Source organism: Nicotiana sylvestris, chromosome 8 (assembly GCF_000393655.2).
Source record: "Nicotiana sylvestris chromosome 8, ASM39365v2, whole genome shotgun sequence".
NCBI lineage: Eukaryota > Viridiplantae > Streptophyta > Magnoliopsida > Solanales > Solanaceae > Nicotiana > Nicotiana sylvestris.
In genome coordinates, this window is record NC_091064.1 from 72,159,934 (window position 1) to 72,176,145 (window position 16,212).

Sequence of the window (16,212 nt, forward strand, 5' to 3'; positions counted from 1 at the left end):
GATATTACATCCCGCATCTTCGTACGTTAAAGTTTCATCGTAAGTTAATTAACGTAAATTCGGGAATGGTATTATTTTGAGATTATAAGTATTATGCTATTTCAAACAAGTGATGAGTAAATTCGTGAATGTGAGAGGGTAAACAAATCGAAGAAAATAAATTTCGTCGAAGTTTGATATTTTGGGGTAAAATACGGCCCGAGCTAAAATATCCGATATTTATAGACTAGTACCATACAAGGTACCACATGGACATGATAGTAAGGTATATAAGATGTGTTAAAAGTGAGTAGTATTATAAGTAATTTGAGATAATTTTTAATTATGTGGATAATCGGGTAATTATTGATTTTAGTGGGAGATTAACAATTAATTGGTGGTTAATTCTTGGATAAGATCCTCACGTGGCAGCCAAGGCTTTATGAAAGTATGACTCTTAAAACCATAGAATGAGGTGGAATTATGAAAGTGGAGCCCACATCCGTGAATAAGAAATCTATAACTTAAGAGTCTTATGATTCTTAAAGAACCTCATCATGTCATTTGGGGTCATTTAATATGCATCTGTATATGTTATACAAGCAATGCAAGACTTCAACAATACAAATCAAAGTGAGATTTTGCAATTATAACGGAGAACGGTGCAATCTTTCTCAAGAATATCATACAGATTTTTTCCTACTCCGATATTTCCGTCACATGTTTTGTCGATTGTCGTGTGTTAGAGGGATTGTGAAGAGATTCGGTTCAGGTATGTTAATGCTATCCCTTCTTTCTTTTTGGCATGATACAAATGAAACTAGTAAATACACAATTTCCATAAATGACTCTATTCATAGAAATACTAGAGATGCCTATGTTATTGATTCCCCATGTGTCATATTATTTTATTATCTGTTCATGGGTCTCAGAAAATATATAAGTTGATAAAGTTTATTTTATGATATTAATTAAGGCATAATGGTCTTATGACCCTCTGAAAGATTTTATTGATATACTTCTCTTGCATTGCATTCAGTTATACATGTACATTGACCCATGACCAGATGGCATTATATATACGCATATATATATATATATATATATATATATATATATATATATATATATATATATATATATGTATATATGTATGTATGTATATGGGTTATGGGAAATGGTTATGGCATTATATAAGCACCACCACCTGATCAGCTAGTATACGTTGATGATTTTGCCATAGTGGCCGAAATGATTGATGGGATGCCCTTAAAGGCTTGATGATGTTATGAACACATGTACCTATGCATGACATGACATTCATACGCATATGTATGACACTATGAGTATTTCATTATTTACAAAGTTATTCAGATTTACATGTCGAGTCTTTTACTCCATGTTTCTCTCTCTCATGTCTATTATTTACTAATTTTTATTCCTTACATACATGGTACATTATTTGTACTGACGTTCCATTTGCCTAGGGATGTTGCGTTACATGCCCGCAGTCCTGATAGATAGGTTGAGAGTCCTCCAAGTAGGCTATCAGCTCAGCGGAAGATGTTGATGCACTCTGTTGCTCCGGAGTTGCTTATTTGGACAGTATAATTAGTACATGTATTTGTTGGTACAGCGGGGTCAATCCCGACCTTTATGATAAGTATGTACTCTTAGAGGCTTGTAGACAGATGTCATGTGTACGAATATTTGTATGGGCTTGTCGGCCTATATTTAAAGTATATAATGGATCACGTTGGCCTTATAGGCCCGTAAGTCACATAAATCAGGTTGGGTCATTCTATGTCGGGTATTCCCTCATGTTTACTCTGGTTGTATCATAACACGCCTTCTGGCCCACTTATCTATGATGATGTAACATGAAAGATATGTTATGTTGGTACTCGGTTGAGTAAGGTACCTGGTGCCCGTCGCGGCTCATCAGTTTGGGGTGTGATAGTTCTGACTACGAGAAATAGCAAAAGGCCATGGAATCCATGAAGGAAAATAAATTATGCAATTTAGTCGAACCTTCAAAGGATATAAAACCTATAGGTTGTAAATGGGTTTTTAAGGAAATAATTGGAGCAAACAGAAAGGTGAAGACCTACAAAGCTCATCTTGTTTCCAAGGGAAATCGTCAAAAAGAAGAAATCAACTATGATGAGACTTTCTCTCACGTTGCAATACTCAAATCAATTTCAATTTTTCTTGCTATAGAGACATACTATGATTATGAAATATGGAAAATGGATGTGAAAATAGCTTTTCTTAATTGTGAGCTAGAAGAGGATACATATATAACACAACCAGAAGGTTTCACTTCTCCGTCTGATCATACTAAAATTTGCAATCTACAAAGGTATATTTATGGACTAAAGTAAGCTTCTCGAAGTTAGAATATTTGCTTTAACAAGACAATTGAAAAGTTTAATTTTGTTAGATTTAAATAAGAACCTTGTGTGTACAAAAATGTTAGTGGTAGCACAATTATATTCGTAATATTTTATGTTGATGATATATTGCTCATAGGGAATGATATACCAGTATTGAAAAGTACCAAGATTTGGCTATCTGAACAGTTCTCCATGAAAGGCCTGGGAGAAGCAGCTTATATATTGAGAATACAGATATCACAACCCTAAACCCGGACCCGGTCGTGATGGCGCCTCTCGTGAAGACAAGGCCAGCCGACACTTACCCATTTCAGTTTTAAGCAATTAACAATGAGAATTAAGTCTAACACATGATAAATAATCCAACATTTAAGCAGTCAATAATACAAATATGCGGAAGAATAACCCAACACAGCTTGATACTGGGGTGGAACTAGTCATGAGCATCTATCAATCCTAACACAAGTATGATAAATAATCCAACATTTAAGCAGTCAACAATACAAATATGCGGAAGAACAACCCAACACAGCTCGATACCGGGGTGTCACTAGTCATGAGCATCTATCAATCTTAACACAAGTCTGGAAAGTCTATAAGCTATTACAAAATGTCTGATAATGAGGTAGAAATGAGATAAAGGGGGAGAAACACAGGTATGCGGATACCAAGCAGCTATCTCGTAGACTTCGAAGTTTGCCAAGAGCTCTTAACTCGCGCTGGCAGGATCAGCAACGGCTGAATCTACACACGGGGTGCAGGGAGTAAAGTGAGTACTCTAACTCAGTGAGTAAAAATCATAAATAAAGTCTGAAAGCAAGAAATCACATAAGGCACATTACAGGCTATAATGAAGCAGCAAAACTAGTAAAAACAGCAAATCATTAAAGATATGTAAAAGTCATTTTAGTTCAAATTAAACTTCATGAAAAGCATGTTTCAACAACTAACCAGGTAAATGATAGGCAATTAAAGAAGATAAACACATAAAGGTTCGCCCCTCGGGCACAATATCAACAAATCTGCCCCTCGGGCTATATCTCACATCACAATGGGTACCCACACTCACTGGGGGTGTGCAGACTCCTGAAGGGGCCCCTTACCGCCCAAGCACAATATTAAGCCATCTCATGGCATCATCACTAGGCTCTCGGCCTCATATCAACAAGCCACCTCGTGGCGTACGTATCTCAGACCCTCAGCCTCATAATCATAATCAGTGTTTCCTCACAACATAGGCCCTCGGTCTTACTCAGTCAAAAATCCTCACAAGCCACTCGGCATTAGTAAAATATGATTCTTGGCCCGATTATCATTTAAAAGATTATTTAAGTGTTAAAACATAGTAAACATGGCTGAGTATGAAAATAGTGAAATATAACATGACTGAGTTCAAGTATAAAGTCAAAACAGTGAGGAAATATCCATAAAAATCCCCGAAGGATTCAAATAGTTGGCACGAGGGTCTATCAGAAACAGTCTCTCTGCCCTTCCAGGGTAGGGGTAAGGCTGCGTACATACTACCCTACCCAGACCCCACTTGTGGGACCACACTAGATTGTTGTTGTTGTTGTTGAGGCCCAAATATGACATTCAACCCAAATCATGATAATAGCAAATAGATTTCAGCCAAATACGCGGTAAAATAGTCATTCGGGATAGACTAAGTCACAATACCCAACAATGTACGACCCCACGCTCGTCATCAAGCGTGTGTGTTACCTCAATATAGCACAACGATGTGCAATCTGGGGTTTCATACCCTTAGGACATCATTTACAATCATTACTAACCTCAGTCCGATCAAAACTCTAGCCCGCAACGCATTTGCCCCTCGAATCGGCTTCCGCTCATGTCGAATCTATCCAGAATTAGAACCATGACGTCAAAATATACTTAGGGGACGAAGCCCAAGCAAATATAATTAATTTACAACACAAAATCTCGAAATTACCAAAACCCGATCCCCAGGCCCACATCTCGGATTTTGATAAAATTCACATCAATGGATTCCTTATCACTCCCCGAGTTCATTCATACCAAAAGCATTAAAATTCATCCACAAATGACCCCTCAAATCCCAAATTCTTGGTCTCCAACTTCAAGCCCTAGTTATTAAAATTTAGGCATAGATTCCATGATTAATTAGGTAGATTTCACATTAGAATCGAGTTTTAAGTCCATGAATCTTACGTCCAAGTGATTCCCCTTGAATCCCTCTTCAATCCTATTCAAAAAGCTCCAAAAACGATTAACGATGGAAGAAATAAACCCCAAAATTGCAGACAAGATGACAATTTAAACCTTCTGCCCAGGTCTGAAATCCTTCTTCGTGAACGCGGTCAAAGCCTTGCATTCGCGAAGCACAGAATAACTTTGACAAGAATTTCCTCTTTCGCGATCGTGACCTTCCCATCGCGAACGCGATGCTTTACTCAGACCACCCTTCACGATCGCGTTACCGCTCTCGCGAACGCGATGAATAAAATACCTCAAACCCAGCAGACCACTTTTCCTCTACGCGAATGGATCCACCTCAAGCGAACGCGATGACCACATGCCCAGCCCTTCATGAAGGCGTAGCCTTCCTCGCGAACACGAAGGTTTAAATCCCAACTTCATCAACTGACCCTTCGTGATCGCGAGGACCCACTCGCGTACGCGAAGGTCTAAATCTTCAGGAACATACAGTAGTTTTTTGCAATCTCAAACATCACAAAATGGTCTGATTGACCACCCGAAACTCACCCGAGGCCCCCGAGACCTCAACCAAATCTACCAAAATATCCCATAACCTCATTTAAACTTGTTCCAACCTTCGGAACACTCAAAAAAACATCAAAACACCAAATTCGCATCGAATTCAGGCCTAAGAATTCCAAAATCTTCTAAATTACGCTTTTGATCAAAACCCCAACCAAACCACATCTGAATGACTTGAAATTTTGCACACACATCCCAAATGACACAACGGAACTAGTGAAACTCTCAGAATTCCATTCCGACTCCTATATCAAAATCTCACCTACCAACCGAAAATGGCCAAAAATCCAATTTCGCCATTTCAAGCCTAAATCTACTCTGGACCTCCAAAACTCATTCTGATCACGCTCCTAAGTCCCAAATCACCTCCCGAAGCTAACCGAACCATCGAAACTCACATCCGATCCCTCTAACACATAAGTCAATATCCGATTGACTTTTCCAACTTAAGCTTTCTCAAAAGAGACTAAGTGTCTCAAACCTTACCAAATCCTTTCCAAACCTGAGCCAAACAACCCAATCACATATTGAACCGATAGACAAAGCAATAAGAAGCAGAAATGGGGGAAACGGAGCGGTAACTCATGAGACGATTGGCCCGGTCGTCATATCCCCCAACTTAAACAAACATTCATCCTCGAACGAGTCAAGAAACATACCTGAAGCCTCAAATAGGTGAGGATATCTGCTCCGCATATCCTGCTTGGTCTCCCAAGTAGCCTCCTCCACGGGCCGACCTCTCCACTACACCTTCACTAAAGCTATATCCTTTGATCTCAACTTTCGAACCTGACGCTCCAAAATTGTTGTTGGCTCCACATCATAAGTCAAATCACCATCCAACTGAACCGTGCTGAAATCCAGAACATGAGACAGATCCCCAATATACTTCCATAGCATAGAGACATGAAATATCGGATGCACACTCGACAAGCTGGATAGCAAAGCAAGCTCATAAGCCACCTCCCCAATCCTCCGAAGCACCTCAAAAGGCCCAATGAACCGAGGACTCAATTTCCCTTTCTTCCCAAATCTCATAACACCTTTTATAGGCAAAACCTTCAACATAACCTTCTCGCCAACCATGTAGGACACTTCTCGAACCTTCCTGCCAGCATAACTCTTTTTCCTCGATTGCGCTATACGAAGCCTCTCCTGAATCACCTTCACCTTTTCCAAAGCATCCTGCACCAAGTTTGTCCCTAGTAGCCTAGCCTCACCCGACTTAAACCAACCAACTGGAGATCTACACCTCCTCCCATATAAAGCCTCATATGGAGCCATATGAATACTCTACTGGTAGCTGTAATTATAAGCAGACTCTGCCAGAGGTAGAAACAGATCCCATGACCCTCCGAAATCAATGACACAAGCACGCAACATATCCTCCAATATCTAAATAGTGCGCTCGGACTGCCCGTCTGTCTAAGGGTGAAAAACTATGCTCAACTCAACCTGAGTACCCAACTCTCGCTGCACAGACCTCCAAAACTGCTAATTAAACTGAGTGCCCCTTTCTGAAATGATGGAAATTGGGACACCATGCAAACGAACAATCTCCTGGATATAGATCTCTGCCAACCGCTCTGAAGAATAGGTAGTACACACAGGAATGAAGTGCGCGGACTTGGTCAGCCGATCCACAATCACTCAAATAGCATCGAACTTCTTCAAAGTTCGTGGAAGTCCAACTACAAAGTCCATAGTGATCCTCTCCCACTTCCACTATGGAATATCCATCCTCTAAAGTAAGCCACTCGATCTCTGATGCTCATATTTCACCCGCTGACAATTGAGACACCGAGTTACAACTCCCACAATATCCTTCTTCATTATCCTCTACCAATAGTGTTGCCTCAAATCCTGATACATCTTCATAGCACCCGGATGAATGGAATACCACAAGCTATGGGCCTCCTCCAGAATCAACTCCCGAAGCCATCTACATTGGGAACACATATCCGGCCCTACATCCTCAACACCCCATCATCACCAATAGTCACATCTCTGGCATCACCATGCTAAACTTTGTCCTTAGCAAATGCGGATCATCATACTGGTGCTATTTGATGCGATCATATAAGGAAGACCAAGAAACCACACAAGTCAATACCCGATAGGGTTTCGAAATATCCAACCTCACGAACCGATTATCCAAGGCCTGAACATCAACTGCAAGAGGTCTCTCCCCAACTGGAATATATGCCAAACTCCCCATACTCACCACCTTTCGGCTCAAAGCATCGGCCACCACATTAGCCTTTCCTAGATGGTACAATATAGTAATATCATAATCCTTTAGCAACCCCAACCACCTCCGCTGCCTCAAATTGAGATCCTTCTATTTGAACAAGTGCTGAAGACTGCGATGATTAGTAAACACCTCACAAGATACACCATACAAGTAATGCCTCCAAATCTTCAACGCGTGAACTACGATAGCCAACTCCAAATCATGAATAGGGTAGTTCTTCTCATGGGGCTTCAACTGACGAGAAGCATAAGCAATAACTCTACCCTCCTACATCAATACATAACCAATACCAACTCTCAAAGCATCACAATACACGGTATATGAACCTGAAGCTGATGGAAAAACCAACACTAGAGCTGTGGTCAAGGCTGTCTTGAGCTTCTGAAAGCTCTCTTTACACTCATCTGACCACACAAATAAAGCACTCTTCTGAGTCAAGTTGGTCAAGGGTGATGAGACAAACGAAAATCCCTGAATAAACCGGTGATAATAGCCTGCCAACCAAAGGCCAATTCTGAACTGCCTCTATCTTCTTTGGATCAACCTGAATACCCTCGCTGGACACCACGTGTCCCAAGAAAGCCACTAAACTAAGCCAAAACTCACACTTGGAGAATTTTGCATAAAGCTTCTCCTCCCTCAATCTCTGCAACACAACTCTCAAATGCTCTGCGTGCTCCTCCTAACTACGTGAATACACCAGAATATCATCAATAAAGACTATGACAAATGAGTCAAGATAAGGCTGGAACACGTTTTTAATCAAATGCATGAACGTTGCTGGGGCATTGGTCAGCCCAAAAGATATCACCAAGAACTCATAATGACCATATCGGGTCCTGAAAGTCGTCTTAAGAATATCCGAGTCCCTGATCTTCAACTGGTGATAACCCAAACGGAGATCAATCTTGGAGAACACTCTCGCTCGCTGAGGTCGAATAAATCATCAATACGAGGCAAAGGATACTTGTTCTTAACTGTTACCTTATTCAATTGCCTATAATCAATGCACATCCTTATAGTTCCATCCTTCTTCTTCACGAATAGAACCAGCGCACCCCAAGGTGACACACTAAGCCGAATGAACCCCTTTTCAAGGAGTTCCTGAAGCTGCTCCTTTAACTCCTTCAACTCCACTAGTGCCATACGATATGGCAGAATAGAAATGGGTTGAGTGCCCGGCACCAGGTCAATACCAAAATCAATATCCCTGTCCGGTGGCATGCCCGACAGGTCTGCAGGAAACACATCTGGAAAATCCCTCATAACTGGAACAGAATCAATACTAGGAGTCTTAGCACTGATATCCCTCACAAATGCTAGATACGAAAGACAACTTTTCCCAACCATACGTTGGGCCTTCAAGAATGAGATCACTCTACTAGGAACATAATCAGTCACACCTCGCCACTCAATCCGTGGCACACCCGGTATAGCCCATGTGACTATCTTGGCATGATAGTCCAGAATAGCACGACACGGAGATAGCTAATCCATGCTCAAAATGACATCGAAGTCCACCATATACAATAATAAAAGATCCACTCGGGTCTCCAGACCCCCAATAGTCACCACACACGACCGGTACACACGGTTTACAATAACAGTATCACCCACTAGGGTAGATACATGAATAGGTGAAGTAAGAGACTCACGGGGCGTACCTAAATAACGAGCAAAGTATGATGACACATAAGAAAAGGTGGAACCGGGATCTAATAAGATAGAGGCTTCTCTGTGGCAGACTGAAACAATACCTGTAATAACAACATCTGAAGCAATAACATCGGGTCTAGCTGGAAGGGCATAGAAATGGGCTTGACCGCCACCTGATCGACCCCCCTCTGGGGTGACCCCTAGCTGACTGACTTCCACCCCTAGCTGGCTGGGCGGGTGGTGATGAAGTAACTGGCGCTGAAGCCAATGACTTACCCCTCTGCTGAGATGAGCTCGCAAGACGATGAAGGCACTGACTCTACATATGACCTATCTCTCCACACTCATAACAACTCCCAGGCATTGGAGAAGGGGACTGAAGGGAACCCTTCGCACCAGAGTGACTAGCAGATGCACCTGGCATAGAAGAGCGCTTAACTGATGGAGCACGGGATGAACTCTGAGTTGGAAGGGCACTAAGTGATGACTGGCCCTAATGAGAACTATGAGAACCATGACCCGATGACCCCCTACGACAACCTGGGCGAGCTGGCTGAGCATGCCTGAATGGATGGCCTCTGCCATGCTGAAACTGACCTCTCAAAGGAGCACTACTATAACTACCAGATCCTCGAGGCCCCTTGGCCTCCCTCTCCTCTCACTCCTGGCGATAAACAGACTCAATTTCCTGAGCAATATCCACAACCTCCTCGAAAGTAGCACTAGTCACCCTCTCCCTGGTCACGAGAATACGAAGCTGATAAGTGAGGCCATCAACAAACCTCCTAATCCTGTCTCTATCTGTCAGAACCAACCAAATGGCATAACGAGCTAACTCGGAGAACCTCAAGTCATACTGCGACACGGTCATCTCTCCATGACGCAGCCACTCGAACTGCCTGCGCGGCTCCTCTTTGCGAGACTGTGGAACATACTTCTCCAGAAAGAGAACGGAGAACTGCTGCCAGGTAAGGGGTGCTACACCAATAGGCCTACACCTCTCAAAATCCTCCCACCAAGTGAAGGCAGCTCCAGAAAACTGATAAGTAGTGAAAGCGACCCCGCTGGTCTCTAGAATACCTATTGCACGAAGCATCCTCTGACCCTTAGCCAAGAAACCCTAGGCATCCTCGCCCTTTGAACCACTGAAGGTCTGAGGCTGAATTCTACCAAACCTCTCCAACCTACGCTGCTCGTCCTCTAGCATGGTAGGAACTACATAGTCTTGAGCAGCTGCAACCGGCTGGGCTGGATGTGCCCCCGATGTTTCAAGTCACTGCACGACCTGCTCAGGTGTGCGAGCGGCATGACTCTGATTGCCTTCCCCTGCCCGAGAAGTAGCTACGGCTATAGTAGCTGAGACCGTCAGAGTTAGGCCAGTGCAAACTGATAGAATCTGAGCCAAGGCCTCCTGAAGACCCGGAATTACAATAGGCACAACTAGTGCCTGAGCTGGTGCTGCTGGAGCGTCCATAACTAGGACCTAATACTGAACTTGGGTGGCTGGTGGATCTGCAGGTGCTTCCCTAGCTGCTGTTCGGGCCATATCTCTATATATACCGCGACCATGACCGTGTCCTCGGCCTCTAGTGGCCACAACTGGTGGTACTAGTGGCCATCCATCCTGACCGGTAGAGCGTGTCCCCACCATCTGTGAGAGAATAGAATAACAAAAGTTTTGTACTCGGATCAACAAATTCGCATGACAAGAATTTCAATATGAAGTTTCTTCTAAAGGTTTTGTAGCCTCTCGAGGATAAATACAGACGTCTCCGTACCGATCCACGAGACTCTACTAAGCCTGTTCATGACTCGTGAGACTTGTGTAACCTAGGCTCTGATACCAACTTGTCACGACCCTAAACCCGGACCCAGTCGTGATGGCACCTCTCGTGAAGACAAGGCTAGCCGACACTTACCCATTTCATTTTTAAGCAGTTAACAATGAGAATTAAGTCTAAGACATGATAAATAATCCAACATTTAAGTAGTCAACAATACAAATATACGGAAGAACAACCCAACACAGTCTGATACCGAGTGTCACTAGTCATGAGCATCTATCAATCCTAACACAAGTCTGGAAAGTCTATAAGCTATTACAAAATGTCTGATAATGAGATAGAAATGAGATAAAGGGGGAGAAACACGGGTCTGCGGACGCCAAGCATCTACCTCATGGACTCCGAAGTCTGTCGGGAGCTCTCAACTCGCACTGGCAAGATCAGCAATGCCTGAATCTGCACATGGGGTGCAGGGAGTAAAGTGAGTACTCTAACTCAGTGAGTAAAAATCATAAATAAATTCTGAAAGCGAGAAATCACGTAAGGCACATTACAGGCTATAATGAAGCAGTAAAACCAGTAAAAATAGTAAATCAGTAAAGATATGTGAAAGTCATTTTAGTTCAAATTAAACTTCATGAAAAGCCTTTTTCAACAATTAAGCAGGTAAATGACAGGCAATTAAGGAAGATAAACACATAAAGGTTTGCCCCTCGGGCACAGTATAAACAAATCCACCCCTCGGGCAATTTCTCAGAACAAATACCAGCCCATCAGGTTATATCTCACATCACAATAGGTACCCGCGCTCACTGGGGGTGTGTAGACTCCTAGAGGGGCCCCTTACAGCCCAAGCACATTATCAAGCCATCTCGTGGCATCATCACTAGGCTCTCAGCCTCATATCAACAAGCCACCTCGTGGCGCATATCTTAGGCCCTCGGCCTCATAATCATTATTAGTGTTTCTTCACAATATAGGCCATCGGCCTTACTTAGTCAAAAATCCTCACAAGCCACTCGGCAGTAGTAAAACATGACTCTCAGCCCCATTATCATTTAAAAGATTATTTAAGTGTTAAAACATAGTAAACATGGCTGAGTATGAAAATAGTGAAATATAACATGACTAAGTTCAAGTATAAAGTCAAAACCGTGAGGAAACATCCATAAAAATCCCTGAAGGGTTCAAATAGTTGGCACGAGGCCCAAATATAGCATTCAGCCCAAATCATGATGATAGCAAATAGATTTCCGTCAAATACGCGATAAAATAGTCATTCGGGGCGGACTAAGTCACAATCCCCAACAGTGTACGACCTCACGCTCGTCATCAAGCGTGTGTGTCACCTCAATATATCACAACGATGTGCAATCCTGGGTTTCATACCCTCAGGACATCATTTACAATCATTACTCACCTCAATCCGGTCAAAACTCTAGCCGCGATGCCTTTGCCCCTCGAATCGGCCTCCACTCGCGTCGAATCTATCCAGAATCAGAACCACAACGTCAAAATATGCTAAGGGACGAAGCCCAAGCAAAAATAATCAATTTACAACATAAATCCCGAAATTACCAAAATCCGACCCCTGGGCCCACGTCTCGAATTCCGATAAAATTCACATCAATGGATTCCTTATCACTCCCCGAGTTCATTCATACCAAAAGCATCAAATTCCATCCACAAATGACTCATCAAATCCTAAATTTTAGGTCTCCAACTTCAAGCCCTAGTTCTTCAATTTTATGTTTAGATTCCATGATTAATTAGGTAGAATTCACAATTGAATCGAGTTTTAAGTCCATGAATCCTACCTCCAAGTGATTCCCCTTGAATACCTCCTCAATCCTCTTCAAAAATCTCCAAAAACGATCAACAATGGAAGAAATAAACTCCAAAATCGCGGACAAGAAGACTATTTAAACCTTCTGCCCATGCCTGAAATCCTTCTTTGCGAACGAGGTCAAACACTCGCGCTCGCGAAACACAATATAACTTTGACCAGAATTTCCTCTTTCGCAATCGCAACCTTCCCATCACGAACGTGATTCTTTACTCAGACCACCCTTCGCGATCGTGTTACCCCTCTCACGAACGCGATGAATAAAATACCTCAAACCCAGCTGACCACTTTTCTTCTACGCAAACGCGATCCACCTCACGTGAACGCGATGACCAAATGCCCAGCCCTTTGCGAACGCGTAGCCTTCCTCGGGAACACGAAGGCTTAAATCCCAGCTTCATCAACTGGCCCTTCGCGATCGCGAGGACCCACTCGCGAACACGAAGGTCTAAATCTTCTGCAGCACACAACAGTTTTCTCCAATCTCAAACATCATGAAATGGTCCGATTGACCACCCGAAACTCACCCAAAGCCCCCGAAACCTCAACAAAACATACCAACATATCCCATAACCTCATTCAAACTTTTTCCAACATTCAGAACGCTCAAAACAACATCAAAACACCAAATTCGCATCGGATTCAAGCCTAAGAATTCAAAAATCTTCTAAATTACGCTTTTGATCACAAACCCAACAAAACCACATCCGAATGACCTAAAATTTTGCACACACATCCCAAGTGACACAACGGCACTACTGAAACTCTCGGAATTCTATTCCGGCCACTATATGAAAATCTCACCTACCAACCAGAAATCACCAAAAATCTAATTTTGCCAATTCAAGCCTAAATCTACTCCAGACCTCCAAAACTCATTCTGATCACGCTCCTAAGTCCCAAATAACCTCCCAAAGATACACGAACCATCGGAACTCATATACGAGCCCTCTAACACATAAATCAACATCCGGTTGACTTTTTCAACTTAAGCTTCCTCAAAAAAGATTAAGTGTCTCAAACCTTACCAAATCCTTTCCAAACCCGAGCTAAACAACCCGATCACATAAAGAACCGATAGACAAAGCAATAAGAAGCAGAAATGGGGAAAACAGAGCGGTAACTCATGAGACGACTGGCAGGGTCATCACAAAAGATCTATAGAGATAGATCGAAGAAGCTGCTTGGACTTACCTAGTGTTTGTATATTGATATCATCTTAAAGAGGTATAACATGGATAATTCCATGTCCTGATATAGCTTATCCACTTGGAGTTACTAACCGATATCAGGCAAATCCTAGTGAGGAACATTGGAAGATGGTGAAGACCATTCTTAGGTACTTAAGAAGGACTAAAGACCAATTCCTCATCTATGGAGAATTTGGGTTGCAACTTGAAGGTTATACTGAAGAAAGTTTTTCTTCAAATAGAGATAATATAAATTCTATTTCTTGTTATGTATTCACCTTAAATGGTGGCGTAGTGAGTAGGAAAAGTTCCAAACAAGCTACAATAACTGATTTATTGACTGACGCAGAATATATAGCAATAAGTGAAGCTGCTAAGGATGCTGTATGGATCAAAATTTTCTTAACTGAACCTAGTATGATTCCTTCAATAGAAGAAGGTACAGCTCCATTGTTGGGTACAATATTTGAGCAATTGCCCTAGCAAAGGAACCAAGATGACAGAAAAATCCAAACACGTTCTGCGAAAGTATCACTTGATAAGAGAAATCATTGAACGTGGAGATGTTGAGATTTAAAAGGTTGATGGAAAGGAAAATATTGCAAACCTATTCGCTAAAGATCTTGGAGCAAAGGAGTTTGACAAGCACAAGTAAAAATTGTGAATGAAGTACAAGAGCAATTGACCCTAGTGCAAGTGGGAGAATGTTAGGGGTATAGTAGATATGCCCTAGATCCAATCTCATATTTGATGATTTGAATATATTTTGTGAATGTTATTTATATAAAAATATATGGCATTTGATATTGTTTTATAATAGTTATTATTAATTGCTTGATTAATTTAATAAGGTCCTTGATTAAATTTTGAAATTTTTCATGGTGATGAAGATCATGATAATGAGAGTAAAGTCTTTTATAATTTAATATAAATTTGATCTTGATCGTAGGATTATTAATTTGGATATTAGTAATCTGGTTAGATCAATATTTATGTGATTATCTTTATGGGCTAAAGATTAGTTGATCTCATTAACCAAATCACATATATAGATGACACATATAGAGATATAATTATTGAACCTACTTGTTGGTTAATTCCTAATGGTTAGAATTACCATAAACTATCAATAGAATATTCTCTTGAAGAATGTGATGTAAGAATTTTCTTTGACTTGAGATCGTCATAGTAATTGACAAGTTATTTATTGTGCTTTGTTACTAGACACCTGTTGCCTTAGAGCGATAGTTGAAAGAATATTGGGTATGATTAAATGCTTGTAGAATTAGTGGTTGATCAAGATGGAATCTGTCAACCCTTGGTAATAAGTATAAGCTCCATGTTGTCATGAATTATAAACGACCAAATTAAGATCTTGGCCAATGCAATTGAATGAAAGAAGAAAAGAGTTTCTTAGATCATTCAATAGTCGATTATATTTGACATGAATACATAGTTGGTCATCTGCTAGGATTTGACAGTTGAACTATATCCTAGGATAACCCAGAGCTACAAGGGTAGAAGGAATTACTACATTATTCTTTTACTGGTTCTTAGAATAAATTTTATACTTCATGTTATCCGGTCGTTAAGGAGTATTGCTAGACGCCACACTTCATTAGTATATTGATGTGATCAATTTACTACCAGTTTAGTATTAAACCTATGAGGTCGCACACTAACGAGTGTTATGATCTTTGCTAAATGATTAATTAATTTATTATTTGATAATTAAATTATAGAATATAATTAATAAAATAAATTAAATTATTAGTCCAAATAAAATATTATTATATTTTTTGCTAGCAAAGGGAATATAATTAATATTGTTAACAAATTATAGTATTCTATTTGCAATAAATTTAAATGATATTTGTTTGTTTATATATATATATATGTATGATATACATAACTAACATTATTTTATATAAAAGATGTTATATAAAATATTAGTAGGCTTATTAAGTAAAGACTACAAAAAAAGGGAAAAACCGATCGATATTGGTCGGTAATTGGCAAAAATCGACCGAAAACCGATTATTTCGTAGCGATCGCTAATTGTAAGGTCGGTAGAGCTAACTGACCGACTTTGGTCCCTATTTTCCAACCAATTTTGGTCGGTCAATTAAATTCAAAAAAAAAATTGCCGAAAAAACTTACTGAAGTTGGTCGGTTTTTTCCTACCAAAGTCGGTCGGTATTTTAATTATGTGATTAAAAAAATGCACCATCTGGGAATTGAACAGAGGTCTGTACTGTGGTAGGATACTATTCTACCATTAGACCATTGGTGCATTTTGTTTTAAGACTGCCTTTTATTTCATTTATACTCTTTAATTGTATTT